This window comes from Panthera uncia, chromosome C2, assembly GCF_023721935.1.
Source record: "Panthera uncia isolate 11264 chromosome C2, Puncia_PCG_1.0, whole genome shotgun sequence".
NCBI lineage: Eukaryota > Metazoa > Chordata > Mammalia > Carnivora > Felidae > Panthera > Panthera uncia.
In genome coordinates this window covers 17384864-17396112 of record NC_064810.1, presented here as the reverse complement: position 1 = coordinate 17396112, position 11249 = coordinate 17384864, and positions in this window count along the sequence as shown.

Sequence of the window (11249 nt, the reverse complement as noted above, 5' to 3'; positions counted from 1 at the left end):
TATCCCCAGTTAAAGCACAAAAACTTGTGACACAACATTTTATGGCTACAAATTCACGTGATAGTAATTATGAATTTTTTCTTGAAGAATAAGCTCAAATTAACATGTAATAATGTTATTATATCTGAAACATACTCTAAATTTTTCTTATTTTATAAAAGAGCTACATAGTCTTTCCCTAAATTGGCATCACTTAAAAAATTTTGTGTATGTGTATTGATTTTTGTGAAAATTTTAAATACCTTCTTTTTAAGATCTTCCAAAAAAACACATAAAATTACATGTTTTTCTTCCCTAATTCTTACACATTATTGTCCTGTAATGGAGGATGGGAACACCGAGATGAAGAAGGAGATATTGATTCAAATAACAAGCAGCATTGTGTACCAGTGTAGACATTTGTTTCATTTTAACGCTCCTTATATGGATCATTTCCATGTGTTTCCTGTAATTTCCATTCATTTCCCGCATGTGTGGGGGGTCTAAGCTGCATGCGGTGACAGAAGAGAGGTCTTGGGATAATAGTAGCTTGAGGCTCACTCTGAACTTTATCTTAATTAAGTGCTACCTGTTCTCACCCATATTTTGGCACTGGACTGATTCTGTCCTGGCACAAGGAAGACTATATACTTATCTCCAGTTTTGCTGTGATGGTTTCTCAAGCTGCTTCTGTGAAGAGACTCTTCCTGGTTATTTGGTTTTGAAGGAAGAAATTCTGGACATCAGCACTGATGTTAACACACATTACTAAGTAGCTAAGCCAACCAGCCACATATTTGATGCTCAACTAAGCATCCATTGTATGCCAGGGGAAGGGACAGTAAGATAATGTGTTTAAAAAAAAAAACATACTAAAATGAACAACAACCACAACAAAACTCAGTTGAGTTTTATCCAGTTCGTGTGATATAGATCCAGGAAAAAAAATCATCGATTAAAATATAGAAAATTGTACATGCTTGATGACCATCATAATTTATTTCTGCTCCATTAATTTGAAAAGTTCTCCCTAACAGACTCATCAGTGTGTTTTTCAATGTTGCTGGTTCGTTTCTTGTATATTTGTTGGGGAAAAATGGGTTTAATGTGCTGGGTCAAAATGAACTGTTGAAATTAATGTGAAGTAATCGACACGAAATAATTAAATTATGAGAAACTACATTTCAGTGAATCCAGGAAGTCTACTATTTATTTTTCTTAATTAGTTTAGTGTCAAAGGTACTTCTTATAAAATTTATGAGACACCATGAACTTAATAGCTTTTCCCAGATTTTAATGTACAGCAAATGCATCTTTGGTGAAAAATTGAAATTGTTTTTCTCATTTTGATTTGTGGCAGTGATATTTATCAGGTTCTGTTTCACAGTTCATAGTGTATTTTATTTCATGAGTGTTCTTTATTGATAGTGACTAAGCCATTTTATTCCCATTTCAGAGTAATTTAAAAATGATATATTTATATAATACACACTTTTGGTCTAGTTCAAAGTAACAAATGAGGGCATGTTATTATTTCTTTGTATTTAGTCCAAATTTTGGCAGAATAATTTCATAAGAATGCAAACACTCCATCTTCAAAGTAATGTAAGAAATTGCCGAAGAGTCCGCATCAGTTAATTCCCACTATACCGATCCATTGGCACAAAGTGAAGAAACCATAGTTTTGACTTATTTTAATCTGATAATGCCTCAATAAAACAAAGCCAAAGATAATTTTAAAATATTAGTGCCTATTAAAGTCACCCAAGAAACACCACCCAGTCCATCCTTAAAGCCAGGTTTCATGGTCAAAGTCGAAGAAAATTTGAAATTTAGAAGTTGGTCCAATCAGTGCCTTGATTGAAAGGGAATCCACACAGGCCATGCCAAGTTGTGGAGCACATTTTTGTGATATTGAAAAACAGTTCTAGTTCTTTGGCTTTAAATATCTCAGTCACTCAACCTACTGACTAGTGTGCAAAAGATTTTTGTCAGTCTGAGAACATGTCTACACTCCCTTGCAGTCGAATTTTTCTTTTAAGTTTATTTACCTATTTTGAGACAGAGACAGACAGAGAGAGAGAATCTTAAGCAGGCTCAGAGCTGCCAGCTGTGGACCTGACACTGGGCTTGAACCCATGAACTGTGAGATCATGACCTGGGCCCAAATTAGGAGTCAGACGCTTAACCCACTGAGCCACCCAGGCACTCCTTGCCGGTCAAATTTTAATCTCTATTCTGAAGACTTGGCATGATCTTTTATTTAATTCACAGGTTTCTGTATCAGTTTTTTTGCTGAAGAACAAATTACTATATAACCTAGTGTTCTAAAAACAATAATCACTTCTTACTTCTCACACATTTACATGTTGGCAGGTAGGGTCTATTGATCTTGCCCAGAGTTGGCTGGCCAACATGAAACTCTTACCTTACATTGGAAGATAATCCTAAATTGAGCCCATCTCTGGGTGTTCATCTGGGACTCACTCACATACCTGGCAGTCAGCTGACTGTTAGCTGATTTAAAATTACCTCAAGGGGGAAAATTTTCTCTGCTTCGTGTGGTCTTTCATTCTTCAGTAGGCTCTCTGTGCCAGGAGTTCCCAAGACCAATCCTGAGACTGAAGGATCCACAAGGAGAGGTCATAGGACTCAGCATATAGTCAAACTCATGGCTATGATTTATTTTGTGAAAAGATACAAAGCAAAATCAGCAAAAACAAAGGCATGTGGGGGAAAGTCCAAGGAGACAAGGCACAGGTTTCCAAGAGACTTCTCTTAGTAGAGTCACGTAGGCCGTGCTTAATTCCTCCGGCAATGAATTGTGACAACCCATCTGAAATATTGTCTACCAGGGAATTTCATGAGGGACTCAATGCCCAGGATTTGTTTTAGGGGCTGGTGATGGAAGCACCCTTTATCTGGCACGTGCCAAAATTTCACAGTCTTAGAACAAAAAACAGGAGTTCAACGTAAGCCATATTGTTTAAACAAATATTGTAAGCACAGTGAACCACTCTTATCAGTTTCAGTGGTAGGAACATTTGAGAAATCCAAATTTTCAGAGGCCAGCTTAGGGCCCATCTTCTAAGCAGGTTTTTCCAAGGAGAGTAACTAGACCCGCTCGGTTAACTTTTTTCTGGATACTACCCCAGACTTGTTCCCCAGATAAGGCTAAAGTTCCAAGAAGGCAAGTGGAAATTCAAAAGACCTCTTGAAGACTAAACTTGGAATCGGCATATGCTCAATTCTGGCATAGCGTACTGACCAAAGTGAGTCCCAAGAGTCAAGAGAAAAGAATATAGACTCCATCTCTTTGTGGAGTGGCTGCAAGATCTTATCAACAAGGGCATAGTCATTAATCGTGACCATGAAAGCTCTCAATCTGCCACACTTCCCAAACTACTATCCTTTGTCTTACAGAGTCGTGTGAAGCTTATGACTTGCCCCCTGTCACACAAGCAGATCTATTTCATAACGAGCTTCTATCACAATTCCTCTCCAGTCACCCCCGAATAAGATTCTTGTCACTTTCCAAAAGCTAATTCTCAACTTGAGTTCAAAATGGCGTCTCTCAGGAGGATGAATACACTGGACCAACCGTCGGGGTTCCTTAATTTCTTTCTTCACCCTCAGTGTGTGAGTTTGCCATGAAGCAGCTGCTACTTCTCAAGGATTTGGGAGATTACTCCTTAGGCAATCCAAGAATGGACCTCCATCAACTCCAGCTCCAGAAACTCAAAGTGCCTATATCCACTGACGAACTGCAGTCACTGTCACACCCAAGAGGCTGAAACTCTTTGGACTCAGTCCACTAAAGAGCAGCCAAATCCCAGACCGATCCCATCTCTGGGAGTCCAATTCCATAACTTTCCAAGAGCTCATCCAGAGTTTCTTGGGCAGCTGGTGGAGAATACTTCAGGGAAAATTCCAGGACAGACCAGTAGAGATCCCAAATTCTAAGTTTGGGGGAGACTAATTACATGGAAATTAGAAATAATTGATGCCAACATTCATTGCCCTTGACATTTTCAGGCTAGCTATGATCAAACCAGAGCATGTCACTAGTGGGAGAGCGCAATGGCTTTTATTGGTAAAATGTCACAGCTGTAACAGTTTCTTTTTAGTAGAGTACAGTCTTAATACCCAAAATAGCAGATTTTAGCATGGACTTTAAAGGAACATTCCTCTTAGGACTCTTTCCCGGACAATATAATTCCTCCCCACGACATTTCTTTGGCAGGACAATCTGACCAACTTTGTCTCAGCCCAGACATGACAACATTAACTGCTCTTTCTCATGAGCTAATGAACTGCTCAATCTGATCACCTTCTTCCCGCATTTATCTGGCCTGACTTGTACAGCTAATTCAACAATTTCATGCCTGATAGAATGATTTTGAATAGGGCATTGTTCCTTTAAATGGGAAAGTGCTTATAATATTTTTAAAGATTGAAATTTGGGGGTGAATTTTTGATAGAATGGCTTTCGTACTGTACATAAACACCATGAATGTATAATTTAATATCCAAAGTAAGGACACGCAATTGAAAAGATATTTGTGTTTAATCAAAACTGGTCTGTTTTCAGTTAAGACCTCAATAAATTTAAAGGCTGAAATAAAACTTCTTCTCCTCTAAGTGACAGTTTTTTTACACAACGTTCTTTACTAAAGTCATTCAAAAGAGTATTTTTCTGATTCTGTTTGAAGTGAATTATTTAGCAACAAATAAACAGCTAGCTCACATTTGTACTTATTATAGGAAAGGCACTACATAGGGAGACTTCATATATTTTATCATAATCATAACCATAAATCAAATAACTTTGCTCAGGGGTACCATTTTGCAGATGAAAAAGCTAAGAGTTACAGGGGTTTAGTGGCTTAATCAGGAACATACTGAGTAGCAAGATCAGATTGGAATTCAGTTCTGTCTGGCTCAAGAGACCAGGCATGAGTTAAAATAGTCAGTATACTTAGATATAGACCAGATACTGACACATGAGCACACACACAGATACATGCATACAACACAGATTATATTTGGACATTTTTAAACTTAGAAAAACGTTACCCCTTAAATGACCTTATAATCTCCAAAACAGTATTACTGTATACTTTAATCATTTGCCATAACTAGAAAGAATGAAGCCACTTAAATATGTTATACTGACTGTATTCTGGAATGTTCCCTCAGATTCTAAGACTTAGAAGAAGATTGTTGCTAAGATTTTATTTTTTTTCCAAAATGATGATTCTTGGCAGTCAGAGTATGATTTTATTCACAGGAACATTGTCTTAGGGAATTTTCTTGGTAGGAAAATTTTGAAGGGAATTTATAGAAAACACCACTCAGAAAACTTCCTTTTCAAGGCAATCTGTAAGAAGCCTGGCCCTGTCAGAAAAATACCTAAGAAAAGATTCCAAAATGAATCACGGAGACGTTCTCAAAAAGATTTTAATAAGTATTAAGAACATACACTCTAGCTTGGAGATGAATTTAACTTTATCAGTGGAATTTTATTTAAAGCATTATAGAGATATGCTGATTTGGTTTCTTTCTTTGTTTCTTAAACTATGTCTTATCCTAGGAGTTGGCTAGTGGGAGGCCTGAATAGGGGGAAATATATTTTGATTTAGCCAGAAAAAAAAACTGTGAGTGCATTGAGCATAATCTTAACCACTACCTATCGAGTTTTACCAAGACATTTTCAAAAGTTAAACTGTCCTTTTGGAGATGAGAGCAAAATAAAGAACATCTGGAACCTGCGTTTGTTTTGTTTGTTTGTTTGTTGTTTGGCAAATCTTCCTCCTAGTTCAGAGCCCTGGAAGAAACAGAAGTAGTAACCCTCAAGAAAACACTTTGATTTTGGAGTCCATCAATTGCCTACCCTACAGAACATGCGAGACTCAGAGCCATTGTTTAAGAAAGACTATTTTAGGGGCGCCTGTGTGGCTCAGTCAGTTAAGCATCCGACTTTGCCTCAGGTCATGATCTCATGGTTCCTGGGCTCAAGCCCCACGTTGGGCTTTGTGCTGACAGCTCAGAGCCTGGAACCTGCTTCAGATTCTGTGTATCCTTCTCTCTCTGCCCCAACACCACCCTTTACAAAATAAACATAAAAAAAGAAAAAAAGAAAAACTAGTTTACAGGGCACATGATGGAACTTTAGCAGGGCTCATGGAGCCAAGAATGTGCATAGTTCCAGAAAGAAAGTAATCTTTGTTCTACCTTAAGATAGTAAGATTATTAACCAACACTTCTACGAAACATGTTATAATCCAAGTACTGTATTAAGCACGTTGCATGTATAAATTTAATAAATTCTTGGAGTACTTTTATGCTCTCCCTTTTACAGATTAGGAAACTAAGAACAGAGATTGGGTAGTGCGTCCATGTTAACACAATCAATGTAATGCAGCCATTTCACTTGGCATTATTTCTCCAAATATTTTTCTCTCTTTCATTACACTATCCTGCCTCTCAGATGAAATCAGAACGGATGGGATTGAGAACACATCTTTGGAATTACCTTTCACTAACAGGCCCAATGGACTCTCCATCATGGCACAGAGCCACTTACAATTCTGGACAGATCCCTGCAATTAAGAAGAAAGGAAGAAACTAGGAAGAACTGGACATTCTCACAAAGCCAAGATTGGGTGTCACTGCAGGGACAATCCAGACAATCCATGTGATTTGAACTTAGCGTAGAATGAGTAGCCCCTTGGGACATGACTTGCCACATACAAAACCTTTTCCAAATCTTGCCCAACCTTCCCTCGGTCACCAAAAAGAATCCAAAAAGGGAACTCCAGATTAAAATTAAAACTTTCTGAACCCATCCATCTTTCTACTACAATTTTGTCATTTTTTTAAATATTCTTTTTATCTTTTATATCCTTTCTCTTCCCCAGATGGTTTGTGTCTTCCCAATTCTCTCTCTTTACAAAATCTTCTGTCCTTGAATCTATTGCTAAGAAAATATCATTAAATGTGCTTTTCCAGACCGGAACTGTCAGGGAAACCAATCAGAAGAAAAAGTCCTGAGCCTGTCTCTTTTCCTTATAGTGTTTTTCTTTGCATTTATGATGATCTTTTTAACCTTATTCTTTCCATGGCTGCTTCCTGTGCTGGCCCCCCACTTCTGACCATCTTCCACCTTCAGAACTTAGAACTTGGAGTTTTGCTGAGAGGGATTCTGAAGAACGGTTTATCTACCAACGTTCGGGTAACAAATTCAGTAACCAAAGGGCAAACATAAATAGATTAAACTTTCTAGACAACTTTATATTAGGAATGCAGATCGCATATCTTAGCTGCATGATGTGCTTGATAATTTCCCATCAATCACAGCGATTTGCACACATTTAGGGTGTACTTTCAAAGAATAAGTCTGTCAGACAACAACTGTTGTGGGATAGGTGTTTGGAAAGCTCTCTTGGAGAACTATAGATTGTGCTCTTTGTTAGCATACTGCTCTAAGCCTCAATGTATCTATTCAGATTTCTTCTCTAGGAATTTTGTCCTTTGCACACACAAAAAAATTTTTTTTTTGCTTCTTCAACTTCTATAACATTGAATATGTAATCCTAAAAATCCACATGTTTTAAAACTGTTTGGAAAGTTTCCTTAACCTTTGTGATGTCCATCTCCCAGCTGCAAAATGAGCAGCCATTCCAACTGGAATCAGACCATTCCCCTTTAGCAGCATACTCCATACCCAAGACTTATTAGATGTCAGAATGATAACACTGAGCTTACATTTGAAGAAAAAAATACACATGAATAGAGAAACATGTATCCACTTAGATGATTTATGTGTGCAATTATAGCCACTCAGGCAACTCAGACACCTGAGTAATTGCCAAATTTTTGTGACTCTCTAAACATTTTCTTAGGGAAACAGAGCTACAAAATTCCACTTTATGCTGAAAACAATAACTACTTACACTAGAATGTCTTTTTCAATCCATAGGAAGCTTAAAAGTGGATGGAATTCAGTTTCTCTAAGTATTTTACAGGAACATAAAATGAAATTTCTAAAGAAATTAGATACCACCCATTTCACACCTCAATTTCTTTTATTTGCTTACATGTTATGTGATCTTGACTTATAGTTTAAAAGTGTTTCCCCTCACTAGTTCTTTTTGAAAAATCGCTGCAGACTTTTTAAAAATTTTTCAAATCTAATTTCGTCCAGTTTTCCCCTTAGAAGCATAACCCATTGAATGCTGATTTTATAGGCATTAGATTCAAAATCAAGTAATTACAATCAAGGTTTGAGTAGTAACTTACCTCTCTGAACACACTGAGCAATCAGTTGCTAAAATGTACATAAATATTCTCAGTATTATAGAATCTTTTAATGTTGTGAATGCAGAGGCTATAAAACAAAAGAATTCTAATGTTTGAAGAGGCATTTAAAAGTGAAATGAACAGGGGCGCCTGGGTGGCTCAGTCGGTTGAGCGTCCGACTTCAGCTCAGGTCACGATCTCCTGATCTCGCGGTCTGTGAGTTCGAGCCCCGCATCCGGCTCTGGGCTGATGGCTCAGAGCCTGGAGCCTGCTTCCGATTCTGTGTCTCCCTCTCTCTCTGCTCCTCCCCCGTTCATGCTCTGTCTCTCTCTCTGTCTCAAAAATAAATAAACGTTAAAAAGAAAAATTTTTTAAAAAAGTGAAATGAACATAGAAATTGCTCTTGTACATTTTGACCATGATCACATGGCCTTTTCTGGAACATTTCCAGAAACTCACTACTTCAGGAAACAGTTCTGGTTGGTAAGGCTTTTCATTGGACTGAGCACTAAATTTCTCTATTTAGTTTAAAGTTTGCTAACTTGGCCAATCCAGAATAATCCTAGTAAATTTTATCCAAGATAATTCCTCACATATATTCTATTCTCTATAAAATTCCCCTTTACTGAATGCTTGTAGAAGTTTCAATAAATAAAAACTAGAAATATAAAGACTTATAATTTCTTCAGACACATTGTGTGTCTAAATTATATTTCACATATTGAGAAGAAAAATTAAGCTAAAGGTCAACAATAGGAAAACATTCGTGGGGAACAAAATACATATTTGTTTTTAAGGGTAAATTTCCTAATTAAGTATTTGAATTACATCACATGCCTAAATCTAATATTTTATAATTTAAGAGCTTGCATAATATTAAAATACTCTACATGGTTTTGGTATTTCTCCTTTTAAAAACATCCAGCATAGGCTTTGTCCAATGTAAAACATCTACCATATTATTTTTATCTTTACTAATGTAACATGAGACATGAATGGCTCATCCATTGTTTTATGAAAATGATTTCTTTTTGAGATGTGAGTACTTGTTTAGTTTAGTCTAAATATAACAAAGTTAATCTTAAAGAATATAATAGCCTATTCTATTGGCTTCGCTACAACAAATGGAATAATAAATTACTTAGGATGTACGTTGTTATTGCTGAACAAAACGTAAAGTTAATGAGATGTGCCCTTAAGAGATAAGGACGGTTCCCGTGATGTTAATAAATTCAGATTTTAGTCTTCTGTGTGGCAGACTCTCACATTGTTTTGATTTTGTCATTTCTTTCTTATGAATTATTCTACTTCACAGGTAACTTTACATAAAGGTATCCCTTACAGGCAATATTTTAGAAATGTAATTTTTGAATTTTTAAAATTTTTCAACGGTGGGCCCCTTAGATCCTTTCCTTGGGATGAAGCAATATCATGAAAAAAAGAAATATTCTTCCCTGGCCTTGAAGTTTACTGGTCTCATATTAACACTAATTTAAGCTGCTAACATTAATTCATCACCACTAATTTGAGCAATGTATTATTCACATTGTTAGCAAACTTGGTAATATACAGGTTGTCTGAATTTATCTGCAGGGTTGAACCATCATCCCTAAGCTTCTACTGTGCTTTCTTTTTATTTTCCTTGCAAATCCTTTTCTATCTTACACATACTCATTTTTGTATTTCCTTCACTTGTTTTTTACCTGTCCCCTAATGTCGTTTGACGATGGTCATAGTCTGAACAGTTTGTTTGTTTACATTTTGTTTCACGTTTGCAATTAGTCCATGATTTACATAATAGTTCCTAACCTGAGTTGCCTTGGCATTAGCAGTCAAGTTGGCAAAGGATATTATCAACAAATTACTCTGCTAAAAGTAGATGTACTCAGTTTGGGCCAAATTCTGGCCGTCAGTTACTGCTACACACAACTTTGGGGTCAGTTCCTGCCTTCGTTTTCTTACGCACAATTGCTGTGGAAATCAGCATTGATGCAAATGGAACTGAGCATGAGTGTCTGGGGGAGGGTTTGGCATGGAAATCACTGAAAACAGAACTTGGCTCAGGGTTTGTTTAAATGGAGTACCTCACGTTGGACCACAGGAAAGGAGGAGAGAGAAAATAAAGAAAGGAAACGTCTGCCTATTTTTGGGTTGTCTGGCAGAACAAAAAGCTTGGAGCCTCACAAAGAAAACAAATGAATGTATTAAAGGAGATATTATGATATGATATTAAAACACAGAAAGTCTACACGATGAGTTAAATTCCTTATAGCAAAATACCTCTAAGAGATACGTAGAGCAACAAATTGATAATTTTATACATTTCTTACGTATTTCCAGCGTATTTTTAAGCCTATTCAAGGTCTTCCTAGGTTCCCTATCCAACCCTACCATCAGCAAATGACTGATTTCATCCAATGGAAATTCTCTCATACCCTGTCTCTTGCTCACAAACTGTCCTTGGCTTTATCCTCAATTTATTTTCCTTTCTGTTGCAGATGTGAAAGTGTCTTTCTTCTTCAACATGACTCAACACTCACTGGCTTTCTGGTTGTGTTCTATCCTGAATCTTCTAGGCTATAGCTCTCCCCCTTTGTCACTGTCCCCTTTAAAAAAATCCTTTTGCTTTGTCTTTGGAGTTTTAATTAGGAATTTGACTGCTCGAACAAGGCTGCTCCAACAAGGATTCATGAGGATAGCTCTAGAAAAGGAAAGGCAGCCCATTATAATATGAAAGTAGAGAAAAGTGGAAGGTGTTAGCAGGTTGCAACAATGACTTCCTGGCAGGACGCCATGAATCTTTGCTTTCTTGTGCCACCATCAGCTTGCTTCACCCAGTCTCTCTGTGCTTCTCCTTCATCTGGTTTCTCTAGGTCTTTCTACCAAATGGTTCTTTCACTGTCTACTGTCTGCTTACTTGTACTTAATGCTTGGGCTTACTCACGGTCTTTTCTTTACAACAATGACTC